This window comes from Helicoverpa zea, chromosome 31 (genome assembly GCF_022581195.2).
Source record: "Helicoverpa zea isolate HzStark_Cry1AcR chromosome 31, ilHelZeax1.1, whole genome shotgun sequence".
Taxonomy (NCBI): domain Eukaryota; kingdom Metazoa; phylum Arthropoda; class Insecta; order Lepidoptera; family Noctuidae; genus Helicoverpa; species Helicoverpa zea.
The window spans coordinates 10798964-10816720 of record NC_061482.1 but is presented as its reverse complement, the minus strand read 5'-3'; the positions used below and the strand labels follow the sequence as shown (position 1 = coordinate 10816720).

Here is a 17757-nt window from a genome sequence, read left to right as displayed (position 1 = left end):
AGGCAGAGCTATTTGTGCATTTATACATAATATTAATAAAGTAAGGAGGGACAATACCCATTGTTTTTTTAAAAGTACCTAGGAAGGTAAATCTTATGTTTGTTCATAAACGTGAATATTTCAAAGATTGAATTAATACAGATAAGAAGGTGCTTTGAAATCGTCCATTTTCATTTAATTATGTCGTTTGAAGTTTGTTGATTATTGAAGTAATGTATAATATTGAAAGAGAGAATTAGAAGAATTATTACGAAGAATATGAAGATTTTAGTAATAGAGTGGGATATTTTTACCAATTTATATAAAATAGCCGTTTTCCAGCGGTTTCACCCACGTCCCGTGAGAACTACTGCCCGTATCGGGATAGAATATACCCTATGTTACTCCGGAAGAGTGTGGCTATCCAACAGTGAAAGAGTTTTTGAAATTAGTCCAGTAGTCTCGGAGCCTTTACAAACGTGTAGATAAAAAAATGCCATTTTTTTTCCTCTTTATTATACCTATTAGCAAAAATAGCATAGATTAAATAACCCATGTACGGACGTCTTGTCTACGGTGACATAAAAATTAAAACAATATTACAAAACAGTTATTCCGTAAAGTTGTTTGTAAAACAGATAGACAATAATGTCTGGCCAAAGTTTCGAACTTGAATGTTCTGCGTTAGCTTGGCTTCCTTGCAGTTAATCAATCTTTTGTCATAACTTCTGCGTAACAGCATTTAATTGAATTTATTATATTAATAGAATAAAAGTCCTCGTACAAAAACCAAAAACCGGCTAAGTGCGAGTCGGACTCGCGCACGAATGGTCCCGTACCATTATTTATAAAACGGACAAAAATCACGTTTATTGTATGAGAGCCCGCCAATATTTATTGAATTCTAGTTTTCAGTATTTGTTGTTATAGTGGCAACAAAAATACATCATCTGTGAAAATTTCAGCTCTCTAACTATCACGGTTCATGAAATACAGCCTGGTGACAAACGGACGGACGGTTGGAGGAGCGAAAACAATAGGGTCCCGTTTTACCCTTTGGGTACGGAACCTTAAAAATGATGTCTAATTTATGTATCCAAATATAAATAAATATTAATTAAACATGACAAGAACTTCCTGGACAGCATTTTACCGTTTGAGCCGTTAGAGTTATGCAAACCTAACTTAACAAGCTTTATATTAGTTCAGAAATCTTTTCCAATTTCGAAAACAATGCTACTCAGAAATAAATAAAGGTTCTCAATTCAAATTCAGTTATTCACTACGTTGAAACTAAACCAAGTCGTATTTAAAGAACTGAAAACTCAAACGCGGTAGTTGATATGAGTGTGGTTATAAATGTGTGTGTATTCTGTGTATGTGTGTGTGTATAACTTCCACAGAGAAAGGAATATGAGCGGAGATGCCATAAGGTAGGTCAGGCGCCTTTTTGTAGGTCAGGTAATGTACCGACGGTAGGCATGACCAAAACGATCAGTTATTATTCAAGTAACGAGGCTTTCCTTAAGACATTTGTTTTGACGATTGGTGTTTTAAAAAAAATACTGGGTTCTGGGTAACGTTCTTCATCCCCCGAACACCCGCATTTTGGCGCGCTACTTTCTTAAGAGATTTTGCGTTATGACATCTCCGTTGTTCAATTTGTTCTCCGTGGTAACTTCAGTGGTACGTAGAATGAGGCACCGCAAGCGCCGCAGGCTGTAGGCTGAATGCAGCGGCCTTTATATGAAACCCGAAACATGGAATAATTATGTCCTACATAACATAGCTACATGAGTAAGAATAGGCACTCATATTTGAAGCTGGTTTCCCAAATATGTATGATGTTTAAAGTTTTCTTAATTTAATAGCTTTTTAGCTATATTTAATGTTACTTAGTGTTGATAAAACACAACAGTTTTGCAATTGTTAAGACGTTAAGCAAGTACATTATAATATTACGCAGTCTAACCCAGCATTCGATAAATATTATTCAAATAGGTCCCTTAAAAAGTGTTCAAAGACATCCATAACCTGCTCACTATTTATATTTTAAATCTTGAAGAGTCTTCACCCAAGTGGGCAGCGAGCAAAGGAACTTGTTTTGGTCTCCGTTTATACTTAGCAACTTATTAGAAAATCTCAAGCATCCTCCCGTGGCGCGGGGCCTGACTATTTAATTCTATAGGACTGCAGAATATCTTATCATATTTAGTTGAAAATACCTAATGATGGCGATGTCAAAACGGTGAACTGTTCTTTCTGTCTTTTTGTTATTGATAGATCATCGAATAAAAATATGGAAGAAAAACTTTACTTTTACATCATATCGGGTGGGTCGTACCTAATCACATTAAATCCTCTAAAGTATATGCTTTGTGGTTTGGCCACAGAAGTCATTTTTCGTTTTCATAATTTACATCATGTGTAAAGCAGAGATAAAGTTAGGAGTAGGTATCGAATGTTGACAACTGTCAGTTTTCAAGGGAGAATTTCCGTTGTTTGTGATGACTGACTCTTATACGGTGTTCTAATTCTCGCACAGTTTTACTCTATTTACTTTATTTGAAAAAAAAAGCATTTTTTTATTTTAGCGGATTTTTTTCTTTTTGCTAATCGACATATGACCAGTGTTTTGTAAACAGTATTTTATTTTTAGTAAAGTATTTTAAGTTTGTAAATATAGTGTACATATTCTTACCTACTTAAATAACCAGTATATTAACACATTTAATTTAATGTGATTAGATACGACACACCCGATATATCAAAACAACTATTTTTCCATTTACCAATTAAAGAAAAAGAACCATTCTTCCAGTAACAGGGGAAGTATATCACGTATTTTCGTTGTTGACTATATATTTGCGGGCGAGTTACTCTCCCATGCTATTCGCGCCCTAGATAATCGTGTCAAGGGCAGCCTCCTCTACCCTCGTGCCCAAGCTTCCAGACCTTAAACGGAGCGTAAAATATGCTCGAATTTTATGAGACAACTGCCTGTATTGTACTCGTATCGGAAATTAGAGATAAGCAACTGTCGTGTCGCCTCCTTCGTCCGCCTTGTTAGGTATTCTGATAGTGCAAAAGAAAGACTTTAGAAGTATTTATATTTTGTCTCTGTTTGTATGGAAACTAAGGTACCTAATTTGAAGTACTTATATTTTGTCTTTTGTTTCTCTTAACATGCTTTTATTAGGTCGCCGTGTATGTAACTAAATATGTAATGGAATCTTAAGTAGCTAATTCGACGGGTTAGGGGGAAACTCGCCTCTGGGCCGCGGCCCAGATTACACGGTATAATAACAGTCGGGAAAACTGGTCTGAATGTGCGGGCCAGATTACTATGTGAAAAAAGTGACGGAGGTAAGTCGACCCATTGGGACTTAATTTCATAAAATCCGATAGTTGTGAAATTTTTCACAGCTCAAAATCGTCAGGAGGCAAAAAGACTTAGATCTTTTTCATAATTTTCATCATAAATATAATACTTTGTCTAGATACTGGACTCCTAGTAGCTAATATAGACTTCGTTAAATAATGAAGTTCCTATAGATATTTGATACATAGCTTTTATTTTTACTTTTTTTTAATATCTAGATTAGTGGAGATAGTGGGATATTTACATATGTAGAATATGTGTGTATAAGTAGGATATAATATTTATTTTTATTTACTTACAGCATGTTAAAAAACCCCATTAAAGTTTTTGTTGCATATTTAGTTCCTATACCTATATATTGAATAATCGCAAAATCGTCAGGAGCTAGAAAAATAAAGATCTTTTTCATAATTTTATCGAAAACTAGCTTTTGCCCGCGGCTTCGCTCCCGTCAACTGACTTCAGGTCTACTGGTCCAGGCGTTGTTGAGTTATGCGCTTACCAACACATTTTGCGATTCATTTTTATATTATTTTATATTGATGTCAATATATCCAATGTCAACATAAATGAGTGTTACAAAAATACTCTTGTTGTCAAAAGGGGATTTGTTTTTTCTTGTAACACTCGAACAAAATTTTGATAAAAAGAAACAATGTTTCTATATTTACGTTTTACTTATAAATTGAGATTATTAATTAAGTATCTATAGGAACTTCATTATTTAACGAAGTCTATATTAGCTACTAGGAGTCCAGTATCTAGACAAAGTATTATATTTATGATGAAAATTATGAAAAAGATCTAAGTCTTTTTGCCTCCTGACGATTTTGAGCTGTGAAAAATTTCACAACTATCGGATTTTATGAAATTAAGTCCCAATGGGTCGACTTACCTCCGTCACTTTTTTCACATAGTAATCTGGCCCGCACATTCGGACCAGTTTTCCCGACTGTTATTATACCGTGTAATCTGGGCCGCGGCCCAGAGGCGAGTTTCCCCCTAACCCAATTCGACCATGTTCTAAGGACCGTCGAACTGTTCCGATGATGCAGCCAGGAAATGGAAACTGGAATTTCATACAACATCGAATAAGAGTTTAATTGGTTATAAAAATCTTATAATGAACTTTGACTATTTACAAGTAGCTGCGTTTATAATTATAAAAACCTGTTTTCTAGTGATTTTAACGTACTAATTTTTATTTATTTAATATGCGAGATTCTCGAGTCCTCGTCTACCTTCAATTATGCAATAAACCCTGCTTCTCAGCTTATACGAGATCTAACTTGAACCCGATCATCTCCTTACCGAGTACCGTGAAGCAGGGCAGAATTTAATATGACTTGAGTTCCACTGAAAAACTCTTTTTGTTTTTTATTAATCTCACGAAATCCTCTCTTGCTTTGTTTATTCAGCAAAAAAACATATTTTATTCGTCTCTACTTGTAATAGTTAAAGTCACCACAGGATATTTTAAAATTACAAGAAGGTTCTGTTTACCCAAAGAATTTAAAATTAAATTCCACATACGAAACTTGAAACTACGCAAGACTCTTCCGGATCCAATATTGACAATATCCAGGCTTTTTGCTATACCTACGTCTTACGTCTTAGTACTTAACGCACAAATGTATTCCTATTTCACACAAAAACTAAAGAATAGACTCTGGCGAAACTTGGCAGTAATACTAGCTTATAGCTCTATACATCAGAGTAAAAATATAGCCTACTTTTTAACATATAGGCTGCTTTCTTTATCCAGGTGTGTCAAGTTTTTCCCTCGAGAAGTTGATGAAACCGCTGGTATAAGCTAGCATTGTTATAATTTTGGTAAAATGATTTGTCAAGTTTCGCTGGTAGCTCCCAAAACAAACAAACTCCTCAGCTTTATATAGATATTGTAGTATATACTGAGGCATCGAGAGTTTATTGACTATTTGCCAGTCACTTCCCCTTCCCAACTACTTGGACAGCTCAATAATCATGGAGAGTTATATTCTTTATCGTCACTTTAGCGGCTATGTTATCCTGGTACAATCGCGTAAATGTTGATATTTCTAATGGTTTCTTGTTTGTTGGTAAGATAATGAAACGCGAAATAGTTGTTTTTTTCTTGTATTAATGTCAATAATAGTACCCTAAAAATAAAGTAACTTTTTGCCTTTCCGTAGCTAAACATAAAGCCCTTACGTCAAATAAAATTACGTATTTTATAGTTTCAAATGAGCTTGAGAGCTAAACAGACAGATTCCGTAATTCCAGCAGTTCCATTAATAAAAGCATTTGTACAGAAGTGAGAATAACTTCATTAGAAAATGTGCGCTATCTCATTTACAAAGGAATAATTGTGTAGTTCTTTGACTTCGTTTATTTAGCTCGGAATATTCTGTAAATGCGAGGAGAACAAACAATGAAAAGCGCATTACAATAATAATATGAATGCCCTTTGAGTAACTTGTATTGTCACTGTTTAGTTTATGTTTCTGGGGGGAATCATAACTTTATTTGTGACTTAAATATTTTATGCAACTTATCGTAACATTATAAAAATATTTTTTGTGTTTGGTGCAAAATATTCATTTATTTATTTAATTACACTTATAAATTAAAATACCAAAAACTTCGAAATAGGTGGCATATAGTATACCTATCGAGAAACAGTGTCTAACTACTGGTTGGTTGTTGAGACCCCAATACCTCACAAAATACGTGCCGTTTTAAAGAGCGCCTTCTTGCCTTGACCCAGCCGCCTAATGAGAGTCTCAAGGCGTCGATCGAGGCTCTTGGCTATTAGGCTAACGGCCGCGACGCCCGCATGGACATTTCACATGGTGACAGCCCCTTGCGCTGGGTAGAGATTCTTTATTTGTTTCTCTTATCGTGCATCTACATGGTCCAAGTAGCTCGCGCACTCTGAGGCACATGCAAGTTGAAAACGTGCCTCGCGCATGTACCAAAGCAAAAAACCCTCGGTTTCGTGTGGTAGATTTAGCCTAATAAGATAGATACGTCATTACCTTACCTTACCTTACCTTACCATAGATAGATATTTCTGTCCATGATAGTGACATGCTCGACATGTGTCAAACGTCCCATCTTTCATGCTATACATATATGTGTACTCAGTGTACTTTTTCGTTTTATTTCATTTTGTTATTAAAATATTTTGCCCTTGAAGCTTCAATCATCCATTTATGTATGTTCGTAAATGTATTAAACCTTTAGCCTCCGACCTATAAATAGATTCAGGGCTGGTGACTAGTATATTTCAGTGTTATGTAAGGAATAGGCTTGAAAAGTAGGAAGATTCTATGCAATCTTGCTCAAGGAACACTTTTAATGTAATGTACATTTTTTGAAACCTTTAGAAAAAACTTACTTAGACTAGACCGGCCAGCAAGACTTGTGTACATGACATTAAAGTAGATGACACTCGTAGATTCTCACTTTATTATAAAAACGTAAGTAGGTACCTACCCAGGTATGTTTCATCGAACATCAAATATTTTTCTTCAACTTTCATAAGTGGGAGGCGTGTAGGGGTAGAGGTAACTTCTTGCGCCTTCATTTCGCTATTATTATTTTTTCAGAAAAGAATTTCAGAGGTCAATGTTCTTCTTGAGATCCTGTGTCACACACAGATTTGGGGGGACGATATTACTCACCCATACCACTCGCTTATCGCGCGCACTGAAAATGTCATGTACAAAACGAAATGTAAAACTTCTGGGAGAACTGAACTGAACAATATTTTCTCGTAAATAAATCATATTCAACGTTTTGTATCTCTTTGAGACGAAATTCCTGCAATTTAAATTCCCACTAATTGCAGAAATGGACATCCAAACATTCTTTCAGTATGTAAGTACTTGTTACATTAAAAGCGCAGCGAACTCTCTATTTCGTTTATTTACTGCAGAGCGTTCACAAAAGGATGTCTGAATCGGGGCTGTTAGCGGTGTTCGCTTTGTATGACGCGCCGGCCAGGAGCCCGAGTTCTTCGTTCCTAGAACACGCTACATTTCGCTAGGTATCTACTAGGTGCGCTCCGCCCGCCGTCGCGCAGATGGCCCGCGCCGCTTCGCTCGTAAATGTACAAAACGAGGATCCTTCATCGACATTCCTCTGCGAACCGTATTTTTTTATTAAGAGCAAAAAGTGGCGACTAATATCTTTTTAAATCGTTCAGATTTGGAATGTGAGCGTGTGGGTTTTCCGTTATCATTCGAAGGATTATGCGTGTTCCGAATTGTCAATTACCAATCCATACAAATTGGGATTGCATGATAAGGTTTCCTAGCTTTAATAAAATATTTAGGGTTTTATTTAATACAATGTCCGGGTATTATAAAGGAACAATTGAATTAAATAATAGTTGGATTATGCTCAATATATGAACGCAGCTCATGATATACAGGTTGATTTATCACGGGATTATCTATAATATAAAAATGAATCGCAAAATGTGTTGGTAAGCGCATAACTCAACAACGCCTGGACCAATTTGGCTAATTCTTTTTTGTTGTGTTTCTTATTGTCAGGAGAAGGTTCTTATGAAAAAAAAATAGGGTAAAGTAGAGAAGTCAGTTGACGGGAGCGAAGCCGCGGGCAAAAGCTAGTACTACATAAAAAGCTTTATTTGTTTAAATTACAGCTTCAAAACTGACGTAATTTGTTCTGAAAAGATTGAACAAATTCAATAAAAATGTAGGCTAGTCAAACGGCAATATCATTTCAATATCAAATTGTACGTAGCACAAAATTCAGTTCAAATGTGAATTTTATTTCTGATTATTTGAAATTAATTGAAAATCTGGGAATGCAATGGTTTTAGTGGTTCTATTGGTGAAAAAATTTTAATTATAACATGATGTTTACATTGAAAATGAGTTCAAAGTTTACCTACAATAATTAATGCGGAACCCGTTGCGTAACTGCATGATAAGGTACTTTATCATTCATGAACTTTAGCATATTGGGGGACGTAGAAATTAAACCACAAAATGCAGTTTTAAAACATTTCAAGATCATTATTTATGAACAAGTTTTATAAAAATATTTTTGTCTGTGGAGTCTTTTAGGAATAGGGTATAAAAATAAACTGCCTGTACTGTCCAATTGTGCCACATCGGCATCGGTCGAAAGATCAGATTTTTCAACCAGCCTTGGAAATCTATTCTCGAAGTAGCTTTGTAGGGCCAGAAGTTCGCTATCGAAAATAACTGTGAAAACAAATATCGTTTAGTTCTATAACCATATGTGGCCTTAATCTATTTTATAACAAATTGTAGCAAACGAGGCGATATTGGTAATGATAGGGTTTAGGGTCGCCGTTAAACGCAGGTCAGACCGATCTCCTTGTTTTACAGTTTCATTTTAATGTTACACAGTTATAACTAGAAATTACCATTACAGTTATAAAATTGCAACTAGTAGAGATTATAGGTATACCTACCACAAATAAAAAAGGCTAAAATTTAAAAAAGTCTTCACTTTACTTTCACGTCGGTTGTCACATCATACATTTTCATTGATTAGTGTCAACCAGGAACTCTTATTTTTTGTAATTTAAAATTTAGCTCGAGGCTACAACATCCGCAATTAGATAAGTAAAAATAAGTATTTTTTTCTATATTGCATTTTTTATAAGCTCTGCGGAAATATCTATTATTAGATGGAGCTACTTATCTGCTTAGCGGGGCGATTTGTTCAGGCATAGTTAATTCGACAAGCATCTAAATTCTATTTAATGTATTATATTTACTCATAGAAGCAAGGAAGAAAATGTTTCTTGGAATCTTGAATTTGGAGCTCTCGACGTTGTAGGGTTCCATACCCAAAGGGAAAGACGGTACCCTATTAGGCACTAACCTCCCCACTCAGAGACATTTAATGATTACTTAAGAGGACGAATTGGAAATTTTGGCGGCCAGGATCTCAATTTTTCTCAGTAAATACAAAACGGATCAAAATACAACTTGGTTACCTGAAAGTTCATGATATAAACCTTATTTTGTTAGATTTCAAAACATGATTAGGTAACTTTTATAACAGAGAAAAATATATCAAACATACCTCTTTTTAAAAAGAGATTCACATATTATGGGCAAACGGGACCGATTTAAGCCTCTTAACTTTTTTAGTAGTTGAGTACATACATACTCTTTAAAATTGTGGAAGGAATTATATCAAATTATCATTTCTAAATAATAAAATTACAAAACCATTTTGTCGCTTACGACTTTTAGTTATAAGCTAGCGCGCGTATTGTAATCCTCGCCCCGCTCAGACGCTCCGTCCCCTTTTGGCGCCTTAGATGCGCGTGCCGGTTATGGAATTATTGTTTACCAATTCGTCGCCTTAAGTCACTCCTTAGTGACGGAATGTCATACAAATCCTTCACTAAGGTATGGCTTAAGTAACCATTAAATGACCCTGAGTGAGGAGGTAAGACTTCGCTGTCACTATTATTTAAGTTTTCTTATGTTTCCAAAAATTAATAAATATATAATAACTGAAAATTAATAATAAATGTTAAAACTAGAATAAAATTAATATTTTAGGGGGTTACCATAAAACAAACGTAATTTACGTACAAGTCCGACTCGTACTCGGCCGGTTTTTTACTTGTCACATGCAGCTGGCAGTCACTTGTCCAGAAATAACGCAATGTTCCTGTCCTCTCGGGCACGTGCCATTACGTATTTCATATATAAAAATATGAAAATAATATATATTATATATAAGTGTCAAGTACATTCTTGATAACTGACAGCAACATAGTGCGGTCGGTCAAGTTTAACTTTTCATGTTTGACTTGGAAAACCAACCAGTCAATATTTATCGGCAATGATATTTTCAGCTGTAAATAACTGAAATTATTTATCTTAAACAGCCGTTATAAATACTCCCACACAAAACCTGTAAATATTCATTATTGTAACTACATATTTGCGGAATCGGCTTAATTCCATTTCGCGAAATTAAGCCGATTCCGAATATACGTGAAACAATATTATTGTTTCGAAATGACCACTTTTGTGAAACATTTTTGTGTATTAAACTTCCTAGTAGCTCGTGTGAATAACTGAAAAATAATAATGCGTAAAAGCCGATACTTTTTCGCTATAAGATTAAATGTTGTTTTTTTGACTTTTCGTCGCTGAACTATTGCGGTGGCATGTAAGCCAATTATTCCGCAGGTGGTTTATAAATTCATTTGCATTGACGTGCTAATACAGCAGATTAATCCAATTGAGTTCGCTTTTACCTTCGCCGTTTATAAAAGAAATTGAAAACCGTTCAGTGAAACTTCATTATCATTTTAGTCGTATGTGAATGTTTTTTTTCTGGTCCGACTCTGTTCCGGAGTGTCAGGGTTAATAAAACATTAAGTTAAATAGGAATAAATGAGACATACATTACTGTAAGTAGTTGGATTAGTCTCGTTGATATTCTGGTAAAGAGAAGTGAAAGATTATCAGCTAAGTTCTTAGTAGAGGACTATTTTTGAAAGTTTTGCGCAAAAAGTCATAGTCACGCAGTTCCCTCGTTAGTCTAATTACACCATTTGAGAAAATATAACTGATTCCTTGTATGTTACTATTTTATTTGAATAAAGATTACGAACATGTAATTTAAATAAAATAAGAAAGCAATTACCCACATATTTTTTAGAACATTATCTCTCTGCTACTTGTTAAACAAAAGTAGTTAGGTATCGTCCATTAGCGAAAATGGTATTACTTACTAACTATAACTTTGTTAAACGCTAATTAATGTCGGTGGTTTTAAAATACTCGTATTAATTAGTCCACAGCACTTTATTCAAGGTGGTTTGACCGCAGCGCAGGAAAGCGCATTGCGACGGTTAAGTGGCGGGACCTGAAGCAAAAACTTCATTCAGCGTATAATAATGTCACCATTTACGGCCTCTCGCCTGTTTTTACTTATAACACATAAAAACTCCTTTATGACTGCTTTTTACGGACTTGGGTCAACAACAAGAGGACTTTACTGGGATAGTAGATAAGAACAGCCCCTTATTTGTGTTCGGCTTAAAGTTTCATACACCACTCCTCCAAAGTAAAATATCGACATACGTTCATTACTGCGCTATCTTGAAAGAGCTTGTCAATATTGAACAAAGTATTGATGGGAGAATAAAGGGAAAATATTAAAGCAATTTTCCTTCGGATAGCAATTGTGTTAAATATGTGTTTCAGTAAGCGGATTGGCAGATTAACTATTGTTGCCTCTTTTGTTAGGCTACAAAGGAGCACAATGCACCGTATTGCAAGCGAACGTTTTCCGTCAGCCGTCGCTCCTGTTCACTTATCTACCTATATTTTTATTTTTATTTTTCAATAAACTGGAAAAAGCAGCTTGCTTTAAAAGACTAGCTCCACCATTTTTTGCTGTAAGAAAATAAACAACATGAATACGCTTAAAAGACTGTTTTATGATTTTTTACCTCTCAAGGGTTTTAAACGATTTACTGCTTTCATAGCCACTTAAGTGCCAATAATAAGTACTCGATCCAGGTTCTATTAGAATATGAAATGGAAGAAAAATGTTGTATGAGACTTTTATATTATTAACTATATTTCTTTATGGTTTTTATCGTGTGATACCTATTCATGATTTACATGTCAACTTTTTGTCACATGATTTACAAGTCGAATAAAAGAAATAACTTGAGCAAAAATTAAATAACATTATGTATTAATATTTTATGCTCTTTTTCATCAGTTAAAGTTATTCATTTGGCAGTTTTCTGTATGTCCAATCATCGTAATTTTCCGTTCCCTTTTTCATCGCTGATTCCCTTTACATTAACACTCGGTATTGATATTATAAATACGAAAGTGGCACTGTTTATTTGGCTCTCGGTGAAATGAACAGAAAACAGATAATAAGTAATAATGTGTTTTTATTGGGCTCCAGCGAGTACAATCGGCTTATATTCGCGAATGAATTGATGGCATTCAGGCCACGTTTTCCAGACTTACTAAGTACATCTGTATGAGCCGCGCGGGGCGTGACATTCCTTGTCCTACTTTCCGAATGTAAGAAGATTTTATTTAGATGTCACATCTGACCATAAGCCTCATTTGAAACCCAATTTCGTCGTAACTCGAGAACTTTATGTGTGTGAGTAGGCTACAAAATAGTTAGGTACCTATAGATAGTGGCAGGTCTCGGTTCGCGATACTTTGCATTTTTCATAAAGTTTTCATGTAGGTAATGTAGGCGGGAGCAAGTTAGCTTATGTTAACACAACATAAAGAGGCAAACCTATTTCCCTGCATATTTCTGTAGACTTCGTATACAGGGAAGGCCTAATATTTGCGCTTATTCAACGCATATGTGAAGAGGTAGATGCCGCAGACATATTTCAAAAATCATGAACTTTATTTACAAAACGTAATTAGATTACTAGGTAAATTACATTGACCCAGTATTATTAAAATTAGTATTCATTTTCCAATAACTTTAACGTTCACGTTAACTTTAGACTTTAATGAAGGAATTATTTGTAGCAAAATAATATTGGGTACGAACAAAAATCTTGATAGCAACACTCTGTCTCTCGTATCACATAAGCGAGCAACGTACACATATAATTATGATTTATCATCCCACACGAAACCGCCACTTAGCAAACAGCAATACCAATATAATTGAGAACATGCCAAATTAATTACTGCCCTAAATCTTCTTCCTTCTGTACAAAATCTGTAATTATTTACCTACTTATCGTACTTTCTAAAGAGCTTCATTTATTTCACACAAGTCTATTGTTCGGCAGGATAATAAAATCAAGTGTAACACGGTCCCCACTCGAGAAAACATTTTAACACAACACTGCTGTAACTACTAACTAGTAATACGAGTTACACGATACGGCTGTCTTTGGGGCTTTTCCAGAAATTTCCATAGCATCAAAGCTTTTGATGGTTATTTAATTTTTGCGTTGATATTGTTCTACACGATATGTGGTGAAACCGCATACATATTTATTTCGAGTCTTCATCAATATGAAGACGAGACTTGTACAAATAAAATTACTCATCATACCTAATCATCTCTGGACATAATAAAACCATAGTTTCACCTAATCGGACGTAAGCTTCCAACTTCCACCGAACAATGAATAAACATGTAGGTAGTCTTCGAATAACATATCCCATGTAGTATTTTCAAATGGAAATCCAAGTCGAATAAATATAAAATCGCCTTTCCTTGAAATATGACGCCGGGGAATTTTTATATGTGCAATGTCAATACTCTGGGGTCGAGTTAGCATCTTAGCGAGTTCCGCAGCATTTCATAAACGCCTCAGCCGGGGCTTGCATCCTCCAACCGCGCGGCTTCCGGGAAACCGCGATCTTACCGACGGCTTATGTGATTAACTCACGTATATTTTGTTAGAATATTATCTAGCAAATGCTTCGCTAGAAAATATACTGAAGCTCTACATTTTAAAATTTTACGGTAAGAGGTTATTTTTCAGTAGATGTAAGTAGCTTATTTTCAGATTTTTTTAAATTAGTTAATTCGTTTTAAACTGTACAAGTTTTGTGAAATGTTCTTGTTTGAACGTGGGATGGCAGGGGATGGCAGCAAACACTGTCTGCAAAAAGTATTTTTAGTTAAAGCAAAAGGTTTCTATGAAGTTTGCGGGCACGAGTAGTGGCCATATTTGTGACGCACGGAAATAGATTTTCTTGCAAAGGGGTCAAACAATCGTTGATCGTTATCCGGCCCTTTATGTTACTAACTTCATAGTCAAAGAAAATTTAAACTTTATTTCCAGCTTTGCTATTGATTTAAGTATTTTTAAAAAGCCGCAATAGAATTGGTTCCACATGGATATAGACACTGCCGTGCCCCAGATATTCTAGAACCTTCTAATTTTATATAGGACCTTTTTGCCGAGAATTAAAAAATAAATATATATTTGTATCTCGAATAGAATAGAATATTCTTTATTGCACACCGAACATGGACCTCAAACTATCGACAGGTCCCGATATAATCGAGCTGCAGGTAGCTTTTAGCGAACTCGGAACCTTTGCGGGCTTCGCCCTCACTAGGTTTCAGATATGTTTCTTTAAGATAGTAATGCGTCTTCGTAGATAATAACGTGTTTCATAAAACTTGAAAGCTACTGTTCATAATACAAACTTCAACATGACTGCCCGCAGGTCGTGTCGTGTTTAGTATCTGGGTAGTTAAAGTTAATTTCATTTTTTATAAACCTTTTTAAGTTGGTTGTAACCATCGTAGCGTCTTTTCAAGAAAAATACTTTTTCTACAAGTCATAAAAGCTAAAAAACAAGAAAAACTACCATCATAAAACGCTCTTTAAATTCCTGAATCCTTTTTAAAATGATAGAGAAAATATTTTTAATTTCACTCAGTTCTCGGAATTGGCACCATTTTATTTATCTGTCAGACTGTCGCTTCCTTCGTTTTTCTTTCTTCCAAGTTAAGACATAAAGACTGTTGGTCTACCTGGAGGCGATACTTGCGGAGAAATAGATAAACATTTCTTAGTTGTGTCGACGACAATTTCTTTCAGGTGAATGCATTTTGTGCTGGCCCCAAATTGTTATCAAGAAAGCTTTGTCTCTACCGTAGAAACAGTTTTGTCTATGACAATATGGAAGCCATAAGTGGGCAAATAATTTATAAGGTTTTGGTGTATAGCATATAAATCCAAAATGCATATTTATAATACTGTTATGGGGTTTTATTTTTGCCTATAAATAAAACAATTCATAGTCACTTCTTAAATTGTTAACAGCCAAAACTTTGTTAAAAACACTGCTTCACTGGTTCGCAGTTATATCTCAACAATAGTCCTAAGTTTAAAACTTCGAAAATAGGAGGTATTTCTTACCTCAGATTTTCGCTCAAGTTCGGTACGCATTGACCGGTTGTTTTTAACAAGTTATTGTCGTGTTTCCTTGTTAAACTATTTGCTGGTCTGTTTACATGTTGAGATGTGAGAAGCAGTAACCATTAAATAAAGTGCGCGTTTATTTGCAGGTACTTGAGGGCGCGAGTAACTCCGACAGGACAGCACGTACCTACATACTCGTATAACTCACGGTGAGTGTTTGCGCTTCCCACTTGCTATCTTATAGATAGCTTGCATCTAATGTCACTACGTATATCATTTTTTAACGAAGTAGCTGAGGTTTCACGTGCAATCGTATGGCTTATTAATTAACGAGTCTTATAAGTACCTGTTTAATTATTTATTTAAACTTTAGGGCGCATTTCTTTAAATTAATACAACTAATTTCTTCGCCTAATTAAATCTTTATAACAATGCTTGTAATTCGTATCTACCGATTTTGCAAGACAAGAATCTTGTTGTAAACTGTAATTTCAAAAACCTTAATGATACTTTGTTCTTGCTATGGCAGGTACTAAAATTGGCATTATTGCGTATGTTATGTATACGGATATAGAAAGACGTCACTTACAGTTTGTGCTTATACGCGTACTTTAAAATTTATAGTTGCCGAACGTCAAAATAATGTACGATAAAAGTAATTATTTCCGCCTACGCGTTGCTGAGCCCACCATACGTTATTACCGACAGCCTTCAGAGCGAAATGATTAATATTGTATGTGAAATTGACAACGACATCAACAAATGCGAAAATAGGTACATACTTCACACAGTATTTACCAAAACTCAGATAATGCGTGTCTTGAAATAGTGTCCACATTGATTCTTTTATTCAAGTTAAAAAAAATTAAGTATATCAAGAAGTTTGTCGATTATCATACATTTTTTAGACAGTAAATAATGAGCATTACTGATTACCGTATTCTTTTTGGTTTCATAATGCATTTGCGTCGTCGACAACACTACAATCCCCCTGACCTCTAGTCATCTTGAAATAATGGAAAGATAGGTTTGAAATTACCAAAATTAAAAGAATTTTTCCCTTACCGGGTTCTATTACAATACAAAAATTATCACGTTGAAAAATTGATGAACTGACTGCAAATACTAAGACTATAAATAATATAGGTATAGTCGTTGTTAACATAAAACCGCAATTATTGATATTTTAAACATCTGTTTAAACAATCAAAAATACTTGCAACTAAGTAAGTAAAATATACATCAAAAAGGTTTCCAACTGAAATAACACCTAACTTATGTGTTAACTGCATTATTCCGGGAACATTGTTCTTGAAAACGCAGCTTGTTACAAGAAGTAATTTATTTAATTAATTGTTCTAAGCTCTCACAGAGCAACGACTTAAACATAATTGTTATTAAACTGCACTCTTTTGTTTTCGCTTTTGTGCTAAACGAACACACAATTTAGGTGCGTTTGCGGTGAGTTGCACCATTTAATTATAATGATAACCGAACCATTTTCAGTTGTTAAATCGCCAATTTGAACAATGGGTGGCAATTGTACATCTGGTTATGGTTTGGTTATACCCACCCTCAGACTTTTTTTATAAATGAAAAATGCTTTTAATGATAGGTAGGTACAAGTATTTCAATTATAGGTAGATATGAGAGTAGCTGACCCGATTGCCATTTTTCTGTAATTTATAGCGTGAACTAATAGAACATTTATATTTATTTTCTATTAGGCAACCGGTCCTGTCCACAATCTGTGCTATTACCCATCCGAACCGGATTGACATGCCACATAGCCTCTGGGCGCTGTGAGCAAAGATAGCCATATTTACCTGGCTTCACTTGGTTTGTGACGGACAGGGTTAATTCCCCCGAATTAGTGAGGTTCGACGGTCCACTTACTTTGCTTACCGAGAGTCAATACTGAAGGTTACATTTTGCATAGCTCTGAAATGCAGACAGGTGGATAAATATATTTAAGTCTACCACTGGCTCCCCGATATAATTGCCTACACTTTTTTTCGTTAACTGTTATGCCAAAGTTAAATGAAAATAAAAAAGCTTTCCGAATCATATTTGTACTTTTTATATTATCTGCATTAAATATCGCCTGTGGCAATCGGAACAGTGAAGGGCTTTTTCAGCCAGTTATTTTTTGAACATGTTCAGGAATAGGGTAGTGTCCAGGGTCGAAATAATGAAATAATATTTAGTCCGCTTTTTAGATAATCAAAAAATATTGGATACGTATTTTTTCTTTTTTTAATTAAACATAAAATGACAAAGATAATACACTTCAAAAACTAGGAGTGGGGGCCTTTTACGTCACAGTGTCCTGAAAATTGTAGCAACTTGTGACGTCACACTCAACTTTAACACGCTATATCTTAACAAGTTCTGATCCAATTTAAAAAAGAAAAAATACGTATCGCTTAATTTTGGACAATCTACAAGACGGACTAATTATTATTTTTTAGGAAACTAGCCT

At 34.9% G+C, this 17757-nt stretch overlaps 1 protein-coding gene and 1 long non-coding RNA gene across 2 annotated transcripts in view; one reads left to right on the top strand and one right to left on the bottom strand.

The window, feature by feature from the left end:
• Positions 1-17757, top strand: part of LOC124644953 — a 113366-nt gene that overhangs the window by 46388 nt on the left and 49221 nt on the right. Inside the window, exon 3 of the long non-coding RNA XR_006986127.1 lies at positions 15422-15484. This is a non-coding gene — a long non-coding RNA (uncharacterized LOC124644953). The remainder of the gene's footprint in view (positions 1-15421; positions 15485-17757) is intronic.
• LOC124644951 overlaps positions 1-17757 on the bottom strand; it is a 107825-nt gene that overhangs the window by 42070 nt on the left and 47998 nt on the right. The gene's annotated exons all lie outside the window — the stretch shown is intronic.